Source organism: Musca domestica, unplaced genomic scaffold (assembly GCF_030504385.1).
Source record: "Musca domestica strain aabys unplaced genomic scaffold, Musca_domestica.polishedcontigs.V.1.1 6, whole genome shotgun sequence".
Classification (NCBI taxonomy): domain Eukaryota; kingdom Metazoa; phylum Arthropoda; class Insecta; order Diptera; family Muscidae; genus Musca; species Musca domestica.
In genome coordinates, this window is record NW_026712363.1 from 20,817,186 (window position 1) to 20,829,963 (window position 12,778).

At 36.6% G+C, this 12,778-nt stretch overlaps 1 protein-coding gene across 1 annotated transcript in view; it reads left to right on the plus strand.

The window, feature by feature from the left end:
• Positions 1-2,475: 2,475 nt before the first annotated feature.
• The window catches only part of LOC101889422 (uncharacterized), a 35,355-nt gene continuing 25,052 nt past the window's right edge, over positions 2,476-12,778 (plus strand). The window contains exon 1 of the mRNA XM_059129161.1: positions 2,476-3,127. The gene's annotated coding sequence lies outside the window, so the exon portion shown is untranslated. The remainder of the gene's footprint in view (positions 3,128-12,778) is intronic.

Consider the following 12,778-nt stretch of genomic DNA (forward strand, 5'->3'; position numbering starts at 1 on the left):
CGTTCGGCCGAAAATACCTCTCAAATGAAACCGGTTATATAGGGGTTTAACGAAGACGTGGTCCTGCTTAAGTAGTTCTTTGCCATTTGGGCTGTAGTGCGAAATTTGAAATAATTTCGATAAATGTTGCTTCCAGTAAAATTTGTGCAAATTTTTGAAAAACGGATTTCGGCAACGCTGCCGAATATCAATCAGTTGTTGACAAATTGTTTACGTTTGTGAAAATCAAAATAGATAACACCACAGACAACAAAACATGAAAGGTATTTAGTATTTTCATTGTTTTGAACTGAAATGAACTGAAAAAATGAAATAGAATATATTTCCAGCTGCTAAGTGAAAAGAAGCGAAGCATCTGACGCTACAAATACACTAAGATTTTATTTGATCTGTGGGTGGAAAATGCATGCCGGTGACATGCTGCATGCCAGAGCAAAAATGAAATGCGCATTAAGAAATGCGTTTAATGCACGTTGTATCTGCCGGCTGTATAGGGTATATAGAGGGTGAGATAAAAAAAATTACTTTTTTAATTTTATTGATTAAAAGCAAAAAAATGTCGGAAATAGCATCAAATTTTAGAATAACTTTAGATTTATTCGAATTGGTCACCTTTGGCACGAATTGGCCAAAACGGCCAATCAAACCGTCACACGCTGTCCGAATGTTGCTTTGCGGTATTTTGGCCCATTCCCGGCGAAGCGCTTGCTTGACGTGATCGACACTTTGATATTTTTTAGTGCCAAACTTGCTTTCCAAAATACTTCAGACACAATAGTTCAACGGATTGGTATCCGGAGATTTTGGTGGCCATTGAATCTCCTAAGGAGTACTACATCCTGTGACAGAAAATTGTCTATTCAGGTCCAGGTCTTCGTATAGCTCCCATATATTGGTACCTCTCTATATTCAGTATTTTGATGCCCTGGAAATGAAGCGTGGAACCTCATTTTGTAACCATTCTTGGGTGGCGCGTGCTGAGTGCGATGGTGCTGAGTCCTGTTGGAATGTCCAAGGCCTGCGGCCAAAATGTTTGCGTGCCAAAGGCTTTAATACACCCTCCAGAAAAATTTCGCGATAATATTCGGCATTTATTTTGATGCCACTGTCAATAAATACGAACGGAGAGCGACCACACCATCACCATGGCCGGCGCTTGAGTTCTGGTAGCCAACCGAAGCTGGACATTTTCAGCTGATCTCTTTGGCAAGTAAACACGATTATTTTGTTTGTTTACAAACTGCTGGACAACGAATGTTTTCTCATCGGAGAAAACCAAATTCGGGAGTTTACCACTTTCTCTTTTGAGTCTATTTTTTTTGTGTTGCGGTGGAAGTTTTTGCACTTTTAGGAATTTCAATGGCTTTAACCCGAGCTCATTTTTCAATATTTGCCGAATGGAATATTGCGATATGTTCAGCTCACGAGCCATTTTTCGGCCACTGCGACGAGGGTTTCGATCAAGTCGCTTCTTTACTTTTCGAACCATTTCTGCTGATGTTGCTGTTTTCTTCCGTCCACTTACTTGACGTGGGGCTACGCTACCAGTATCAAGGTAACGAGCGATGGTACGAGACACAAAAGATTTATTCACATTTCAATGCTGGAGTGCTCTAACGATAGCCACTTGTGGGTTTACAGCCAAATATAAAGAAATCACACTATCACGCTTGAATTCCATCACGAATAACTTTTTTTCTGGAAAATTCTAACCAAAATACTTTTATGTGCTTGTGAACAATATAATGTGCTGTCACTGGAATAATTTTAACAGCTGTCGGACGAGTGGCTTAGAAATGACAGCAGTCTGAAACTGGTTACAGTTTTTTCATCTCACCCTGTATATGGGAGCTACAAGTATATCTGAACCAATTTTCACCAAATTTAGTGTACTTACTTCTAGACTGAATTCGGTCAGATGTGCTAAAATTCAGGTCATTTGAACTGATATTGGGAATTTGGGGCACAATTAATCCGAAATCAGTTGAAGATATATATGGTAGCTATATCTATATTTGATCCGATTCTCACCAATTTCAATAGGGTTCGTCCTTGGGCCAAACAAATACTGTTTGGAGAATTTCATCTCAAGCGGATAATAAGTGCGTCCTCCATTTTCTTCACAAAAATCTCTCTCATCACATCCTTTGATCCCACAGTGCATCTAAGCAATGAGAAAAAGAAAATAAACATCCAACCAACATCCAAATCGACAAAACACCCAGAGACGGAGCAATGTTTTCATCTTTCCAAGTAGTACTTCGTTGTCGTTATAGTATCTGCCACAACACGATGATGTTATGGCGGTGAGAATATTACTGTCACTACTCCTGCCAGGACTTTCTGTCTGTCTTTTCGTCCGTCCGTCCGTCCGTCTCTGCAAATTGCTTACATTTGTTCTTACATGCCGATATCAGTGATGTTAGGTTGGTTGGTTGGCTTGCTGGCTGGCTGGTTCGTTGGCAGGCCTGCTGGTTGGTTAGTCGTTTGGTCGGTGAGCTAGCTGGTCGTATAGCACACAGCCATGAATTGTGGCTGTGGCAAAAATCAAGCAACATTTGACTTTTGCCTTTAGACCAATGCGGACGTGTTCACCAGGCGTCGTTGTCGTGCTTTTCGATTGCGTTTTGTGTTTCGCCCCAAAAGTTACGCGTAAGGATCTTCGTTCGCCGTGTTTTTCTCTGTGTGTGTGTTTTTTCGTATTGAACCTTTGTTGCTCGAATGTAACACCAACTTAAAGTGGAATTTTATTTTGTCAAAGTGAATTGAAAAGAAGTGAGTGTGCCGGCGAGAATGAAGCCACGACTGAATGTCATGTTGTTGCGGTGAAATAAAAGTTTTTCATTGAAATTGACTTTGTGCTGGATGCGTATAAGAAGAATAAGATGAACCACAACAACAATAACAACTTTACAAAATAGAAACAACAAGGAAAACTAAACAAACCTTAATGATGTAATTTAATTATACCTTAAGTACCGCTGTAAGGACATCATCACCGTCTACGTGTATTTTACTTCCTTTGCGCCTTTGGTTGTGACTTGATTTGCTCTGCATTGACTTTTGTGGTTGTGAGCGTGGTCGTGTTTTGTTTTTGCTGAAAACAAATTTTGAAAGAGAGTTTCGGGTAATGAAGTAATTTTGTTTGTTTGGCTGGTTGGCTAGCTGGTTGTGGTTGGGATGCACACAATAATATTTAAATAAGTAACTCCTAGTCGTTTTCCAAAACCAAAAACATGGGGTTTATTTCATATTTGTTTCTGGTTTCGTTGTAATACTTTCAAGATTTATTGCTACGTTTTTTTTAATGTCATATGAATTGTTAATGTTTTTTCGCTGTTCTAGGTGGTCCTTGTTTCAAGTGGAAATGACGACAAAAGTTATTGTTGTTTGTTGCAAAAGAACTATATGTGTTTTGTTGTTCTTAGAACTGGCCATAAATTAGGAAAAATGAAAACATTGCTTTGGCTACACCTCTTGATGAAGCTAAAAAATGGCAATATTAGCGAAAAGTGCAATATGCTACAATTCAATTTCAATCAGATTTTGAGGATGAGAAAAAATTCATTTTGTGATATTTTCATTGAAATTTGGAACGAATTTGGAATTTTCAAAAAAAAAAAAAAAAAAAAAATAAAAAATAAATAAATAAATAAATAAATAAATAAAATAAATAACAAGTAAGCAGAGGCTACAGTCGAGCGGGGCCGACCGTTGAATACCCTACAACACTTTAATAAACGATACAGTTTATATAGGCGAGATACTCGAAAGAATTCCACAAGATATTGTGACAAATAATAAAAGAAAGCCATCCGGGTTCTTTCTCTAATTTTCGAATAATAGCAACTTCAACGAATTTGCTCATTTCCAATTTATTAGTAGATGTTGCACGTAAATGGTCTTCCTAGATCTGGAACCAATATTTCCCAAAGACCTATAATCTCTCAGAAGTGGCAAAAGATTAACATTTATTATTGGATTTTGACTGAAACGCATCTATATGAGATACAGACATTTGACTATATTCTTCAACGAAATCAGCGTTAACGAAATAGTCAGAAGTGCGTCTTTCCTGTGTTTGTGAATTTTCCAAAAAGTCACTGGAATGGACATTTTCGTATTTTGTCTACAAAAGTTGGCAAACTATTTCACACATTGAATATTTTTGGATGGCCATCCAAAACTGCTTGGCTTTTGCAATGTCCGGTAACCTCCATTCAACTGTGCGAGAGGATCGGGCGGTAATTACGACCTGCTGACAATTTTGCAGTTTTTTGGTCCATTTCAACCCCTAAATATATAACGATCATCTCCAAAAAGAGTAGGCTTCTATTCTGACCCTCATCTTATCCCCATGCAAAATTTCGTAAGGATCGGCCCATAAATGCGATCTGTATATGATATCCTGATATCCTAACTACTTAGTTTTGTTAGCTGTAGAAATATTACCAAATGTTTAATTCAAAACGAAAATATGCCAAAACCAGTAAGGAAAGCTTAAAAGTCGGGCGGGGCCGACTATATGATACCCTACACCACTATGCATATTTAGTAGAGCTCTCATAAAAAGGTTTATACAGGGCATTTCAGAGCTCTATGAGATATTTGGTACAAAATCAAAATCTATCTAATTCTATCGTGCATTTTACGAACTATAGCTATCTCTGAACCGGGTTTCTCCAAATTTTACGTATTAGCTTCTAGACTGGTGATTTGGGCTGATATTGACCATTTAGTGCACATTTAACCTGAAATCGGATGAAGATATATATGAGAGCTATATCCAAATCTGAACCGATTTCGATAAAATTTAAAACAGCTATTCCTGTGCTCCATCTAATACCTGGTACCAAATATACGAATGTGTGGGACTAAAACTCTAAATCGGATGAAACATGTATATGGTTGCTATATCTATATCTGAACCGATTTTCACTAAATTTGATATACTTGCTTCTAGGCTGAATTTGGTCCGATGTACTAAAATTCAGTCCATTTGGACTTATATCGGCCATTTGGTGCACAATTAACCCGAAATCGGATGAAGATATATATGGGAGCTATATCCAATTCTGAACCGATTTCGATAAAATTACAAACAGCCATTTCTGGGCTGTATCTTATATCTGGTACCAAATATCATTCTTGTGGAGTGCATATTACGAATGTGAGAGGCTTAAACACCAAATCGGATGAAAGATATATATGGGAGCTATAGCTATATCTGAACCGATTTTCTCCAAATTTGATATACTTGCATCTAGGCCGAACTCGGTTGGGTGTGCCAAAATTCAGGTAATTTGGACTGATAGTGGACATTTGGTGCACATTTAACCCGAAATCGGATGAATATATATATGGGAGCTATAGCTGTTTCTAAACCGATTTTCTCCAAATTTGTTGTATTTGCTTTAAGGCTAATCTCGGTCACATGTGCCAAAATTCGGGCCATTTGGGCTGACATTGGCCATTTGGTGGTCAATTAACCCGAAATCGGATGAAGATATATATGGGAGCTATATCCAAATCTGAACCGATTTCGATAAAATTTAAAACAGCTATTTCTGTGCTCCATCTAATACCTGGTACCAAATATCACGGTTGTGAAGTGCATAGTAGGAATGTGAGGGACTTAAAGATCAAATCGGATGAAAGATATATATAGGAGCTATAGCTATATCTGAACCGATTTTCTCCAAATTTGATATACTTGCTTCTAGGCCGAACTCGGTTGGGTGTGCCAAAATTCAGGTAATTTGGACTGATAGTGGATATTTGGTGCACATTTAACCCGAAATCGGATGAAGATATATATGGGAGCTATATCTAAATTTGATCCGATTCTCACCAATTTCAATAGGGTTCGTCCCTGGGCCAAAAAAATATTGTTTAGAAAATTTCATCTCAATCGGATAATAAATGCGACCTGCATTTTGTTCACAAGAATACATGGACAGACGGACGGACGGACGGACGGACGGACAGACGGACTGACATGCATAAATCGACTCAGAAAGTGATTCTATGAAGGTTCTCAAAAGTAACTATGGGTCTATCTCGTTTCCTTCTCCATGTTACAAACAAATGCACAAAGACATAATACCCTTACCACTATGTGGTGTAGGGTATAAATATGACAAAATTGAAAAAGATATGAGGAAATTTATAAAATCAATATTTTCATCTTTAGAGAGATATTTTTATGCGATTTTTTTAGACGTTTTTTCTTTCCTGCCAAGAGGCCATTCTGAATTAATGAGAACTGTCGAAATCAGTTCAGCCGTTCTCGACATATATGAGATCTTTCAAGCATATCTTCTTTGATAGACATATATATCGCACATATTTTGCTATATATCCGATTTGTTGGATCTTAACATCAATGTAAAGATCAGAAGTAACCTTGTCATGGCTTTGTGATTTCGCCGGTATTTAAAATATTCGCGGTTTAATGAAAAATATTGAATTTTTTCAACAAAAAAGATATGGTCTATTTTACCCTCTAAATATTATCCGATGACCACCCAAATTGGTAGACTTCTTCCCCGCCCTAAACTCTAGCTACATGCGAAATTCCGCGTCGATTGGTCTATAATTGCGACCTGTATAGCTACTGCAAAATCCGACATTTTTTCAGTATTTGGTCCATTTCAACCCCTAAATATTATGCGATCATCTCCAAAAGAAATAGGGTTCTATTCTGACCTAATCCCCACCTCCATTCTTAATTTCGTGAAGATCGGGCCATAATTGCGACCTGTAGAGTGATTACAAATTAACATGGACAGACGGACAGACGGACGGGCGGACATACATAGCTAGATCGACTCAGCTCGGCGAGCTAGGAAGATCCATATATACTTTCATATATGGGAAACCAATATTTCGAGGTGTTACATAAATTCTGGCCCAATCAAACTTATAATACCCCCAACACATAGTGTTGTAGGGTATAAAAACGGCTAAGTTCCGTTGGGCCGAACTTTGAATACCCTCCACCATTTGGAACGAATTTGGAATTTTCAAAAAAAAAAAAAACAAGTAAACAAAGGCTATAGCCGTGCGGGGCCGACCATGAGATACCCTACAACACTACAATACGTTCGAAGTCCCCTTATATCCAAATCCATGTTGGAAGATTTCGTTTTTGACATAATGTCAAAGAGCCCCTCCCAGAGGTTACCCTTAGTTTTTTGACCCGGAGAATTTGGCCAATATTTACTTTCAAACGAAAATTGTGGTCCATTTTACAGCTAAATATAATCCAATGGTCATCCAAAATGTTAGACTTCTTTCCTGTCCTTCTGATGCGAAATTCCTTGTCGAGCGACTACACAATTAGGAAAAACTAAGCTTTTTTAGTCCAGGCTTTAATTCTGACCCTAACCCTACCCTCATGCAAAATTTCGTGAGGATCGGACGATAATTGCGATATGCATATAATACCCTTAAAACGTAGGGTTGGGGGTGTAAAAATTTAGAAAATTTACAATTCAAAATTGTAAGTCAAATTGAAAAAATCGCATGCGATAAAAAATATGACAAAAATTGAAATAATTCGACAAAAATATTCACTTTTTTATTGGTATATTTTCAGCGATTTGCTAAGATTTTATCGTTTTCTGGCAAGAGACCATTCTGAATTGATGGGAATTGTGAAAATCGGGCCAGCGGTTCTTGATTTATAAGCAGAATAAATTAGATCAATTCTTTTACATATATATTGTACATATATTGCTATATATCCGATTTCTTGGCTATTAGCATAACTGTAATGGTCAGAAGTGATCTTTTAATGTATTTGTGATTTGGTAGGTTTCTGCCCACTCCTAAACTCTAACTCCGTGTAAATTTTCGCGTCGATTGGTTCATAATTGTGGCCTATAGAGCAACTGCAAAATCAGGAAATTTTTCTGTTTCAACCCCTAAATATCATCCCCAAAAACAATAGGGTTCTATTCTGACCATAACCATGCCTTCATTTTCAATTTCGTGAGGATCGGTTCTTAATTGCGACCTGTAGCTTGATTACAAATTAACATGGACAGACGGACGGACGGACGGACATACATAGCTAGGTCGACTCATCTCGGCGAGACAGGAAGATCCATATATACTTTCCTACGTGGGAAACAAATATTTCGAGGTGTTACATAATTTTTGGCCCAATCAAACTTATAATACCCCCAACATATAGTGTTGTAGGGTATAAAAATAATAACATTCGCCAAAAATTCTGTTAAAATCTTAAAAATACCGAATATAGACGTTATATTACAATAATAAAATACGAAAATTGAAAAAAAAATCTGTGAATAATGTAGCGAAAATCATCAAAATACCGAATTTAGGGAGGTACCATGGGGATTATAAAACGTGGACCCGCACAGCAAATTTTCTGGCATAGGCTGTAGTATCCATTACGAACCAAAAAATTCTGGTGAATAATGTTGCTAAAATCATCAAAATACCGAATATATATATACAAAGACGTGGACCTGCATACAAAAATTTTTGTCATAGGCTGTAGTACCCATTAAGAACTTTAAATATGAAATTTTAAAAAATTCCGATAAACAATGTCGCTAAGACGTGGACCGTCATGGCCCATTTACGAACGTAACCTGCCTACTGGTACAGACATCGCTAGATAGTCTTATAATTTTACGCTGATAAAGAATATATACTTTGTAGGGTCTATTATGAATATTTCGACCCTCTATAAAATGGTGGAGGGTATAATAAAGCGACACCAAAATGGGACTATGTTAAATTTCTAGGGAATTTTAAGTTGTCCTTGACAGTAGTCTAATGCAGATTTTATAGTTATTTTTGAAAAATTTTAAAGAAAATGGAAAATAAACGATTTTTTTTGAATTTTAAGAATATTTAAAGAAACGTTGCCTAAATCTGAAGTATTAAAGAAAGGAAAAGTCAAAAGTCGGGAGGGCCGACTATATGATATTTGAGGTAGATCATACCACCTATCAACATTTGGCTTTAGACCAGTTATAATTTGGGCTTAGAGGGAAATAATATATGGGAGGCATATCCACTTCTAAATCGATTTTCATTAAATTTGACGGAGACGTTTTAATCTCTTATACCAATTAACATTGCTATAGAGTACATGATATCACTTTGGGAAGGATTATATTCCAAAGTTCCACCAAATGGAAACTTATGTCCCGAAATTCACTCCATATGGGCTGATATAAGTCTGAAATCGGATTAAGGATAGATATAGGAGATATATCAAAATATTAGCCTATCTCAATAAAATTTGGCAAAGGTATTTCCGAGCTCTATAAGATATCTGGTAACAAATATCATTGTTGTCAAATGCATATTACGAATGTTAGGGACTATAGCTATATCTGAAGCGATTTCCACCAAATTTTATGTACTTGCTTCTAGATTGAATTCGGTCGGATGTGCCAAAATTCAGGACATTTGGACTAATATTGGCCTTTTGGTGCATAATTAACCCGAAATCGGTTGAAGATATATGTGGGAGCTATATTCAAATCTAAGCCGATGTCGATAAAATTTCCAAGCTCTATAAGATATCTGGTACCAAATATCATTCTTGTGAAGTGACTTAAACACCAAATCGGATGAAACATATATATGGGAGCTTTAGCTATATCTGAACCGATTGTCACCAAATTTAATGTACTTGCTTCTAGACTGAGTTCGGTCGGAATTGCCAGAATACAGGACATTTGGACTGATATTGGTCATTTAGTGCACAATTAACCCAAAATCTGTTGAAAATATATATGGGAGCTATATCCAAAATTTCGTCTCAATCGGTTAATAAATGCGACCTGCATTCTGTTAACAAAAATACATTGACAGACGGACGGACTGACGAACTGTCATGCATAAATCAACTCATAAAGTGATTGTATGATGATCCTCTAAAGTAACTATGGGTCTATCTCGCTTCCTTCTCCATGTTACAAATAAATGCACAAAGACGTAATACCCATTATGTGGTGTAGGGTATAAAAACAAGCGAACGTGTGTTAAGTTCGGACGGGCCGGGTCCACTTCAATTTTTGAAATCGGTTGGTATATAGTCTTAAAAATGTCATTATGTCGATGGTATCGGTCCCTGCTATAGTGGTTTTTATCTATTGCGAGTTTTAAATACCAAATTTAAAAACAAAAATCTGCTAGAAATGTGGATAAATTGGCACTAAAATAGTCAAATATTAGGGGGTAACGTCTTACAAGTGATAAAAGAATAATGAGTCTATTCCACAAATTTTCTGCCACTGAAGACAGAACCCATTACAAACTCCACATATCGAATTTTAAACGATTGCGTCTAAAAATGTGTCCAAAAACCTTCAGAATACCGAATATCGGGAAGAACCGAAACTCCATTACGAAACAGAATTTTAAAGAACCCCGTTAGAAAGGGAGTCTTAAATCATATTATCACCTTATATCAATATCGAATATCAGGAGGTACCGTTACAACCACCTGCTATCTCTATCTCAACACCCAACGGCACATTTTGAGGCATTTTGCACTTTTCATCGCTCATAGTACACGTTTCCAAAACCACTTTCTTCTCTCAACTACGGACACCAACAGTGACATCTATATCAAATTTCAGCAAATTAAGTAGCATTTACTCCATTTCGTACAGTTAATGTACGAATTTTCAAAACAATGTCCATATTTCAACCTCAGATACTTACATTAACCTTAATATTAAATTTTAGGATTTCAGCACTTTTAAATTTCCTCATTATCAAATTTAGTACAAATATAGTTGGCATATCCAAAACCACTTTCTTCTCTCGACCACAGTCATTTGCGAGACCACCTCCATATCTCAATCCCAGAAACCAACAATGACATCCATATCAATTTTCAGGATTTTAGCTATCAGATACCAAAAGAGTCCTCAATATCAAATATGAGGATTTCAGACCTAGCGAGTGACCTTTTAGTACCCTCCATTATAAATTGTATGGGTTACTAATTTTTTCATTCCATTTGAAATTCCGCGAAATATTCATCTTAAAGCCTAGGATGCCAGGTATTAAAAACAGAATACACAGGGGCACGTTTACGTATAGACACCATATAACAAAACCTGTTGTTTTTTGTTATTTTGGAAGTTTATGCCCTAATTCTCAAACCAGATTAGTTTTTGTCGGATTTCATATTCTGAAGATTCTGATGCCAACAGGAGTTCATAACGGATTTAAAACAACTTCGCAAAATATTCAATGCCTAAACGTCAAACTAGAGTCATATGTTAAGTGACTATGTTCAAATTTTTGGATAACCAATCTATAGTATACTTTTCGGAGCTCCCTTTACTATACAGTTCTTTAATATACGCAATAGTGTTAGGTATACTTCTAGGAGAAACACCTTAATTAAGACAACAATTTGCAGGGTATCACCTTACCGACCTATATCAATTACAATTTCCTGACACAAAACAAAATGGATTTTGAGAATTTCTCACCCAACAACATCCTATATACAAACAAAAAGAACAAAAAACCACACACACACTCTCATAAAAAATCACACAAGAAAGACAAATAAGTTTTGAATCTTTGCCAACATAAACGTATAAGTTTTGAAGTTTTTTTTGTGTGTGTATGTTTGGGTGCCGTAGATTATGAGGTGATTTTTATTATGGACAAGCTAAATACAACATAGGCGACATGAAAACGCTAGAGAAAACATAAGAATGCCATCATAAGAATTCATAATGAATCATAAGAATGCAGTGCACGCATGTGAACAAAAGGCATGCTGGTAGTCCAGATCATATTTTTCTTTTTTGGTCTGAAATTTGGGGATGTTAGACACATTGAGGCATCAGGGATATGGTTTGTATAAACAAAAATTAGTTGACCGTTAAGAAGGCCAGTGCAAGGATTTCTATAATTATTTTGTGTATGCTAGCGAACAGGAAATCAATGAACTTTAGAGAAGTTTGGTCATTATGTTAGAGGTATATGTAAATTGAGTTTTTCGCATTTATATTTAAAAAAATATTAAAGCATACTTTTAAGAGATCCCAACCATTTTTAAAATTAAAAGAAGCATTATTTTATACAAACTATGTACTATACTATAAAGCATTCTGCATATATAGACTGAGATGAAAAAACTGCAACCAACTTCAGACTTCTGTCATTTCTCAACCACTCGTCCGACAGCTGTTAAAATTATTCCAGTGACAGGTCATTATATTTTTTACAAGCGTACAAAAGCATTTTGGAGGGAATTTTACAGAAAAACAATTTTTGTGATGGAATTCAAGCGTGATAGTGTGATTTCTTTATATTTGAATGGAAAACTACAAGTGGCTTTCGATAGAGCATTCCAGCATTTAAATGTGAATAAATCTTTTGTGTCTTGTGCCATCGCTCGTTACCGTGACACTGGTAGCGTAGTCCGATGTCAAGGAAGTGGACGGAAGAAAACAGCAACATCAGCAGAAATGGTTCGAAAAGAAAAGAAGCGACTTGATCGAAACCCGCGTCGCAGTGGCCGAAAAATGGCTCGTGAGTTGAACATTTCGCAATGTTCCATTCGGCAAAGAATGAAATAAGAGCTCGGGGTAAAGCCATTGCAATTCCAAAAAGTACAAGAACTTACACCGCAACAGAAAAAATAGACTCAAAAAAGCGAAAGAGTTGCTTCGCTTGGCCGAAAGTGGTGAACTGGTGCATTTGGTTTTCGCCGTCTCCGATGAGAAAACATTCGTTGTCCAGCATTTTGTAAGCA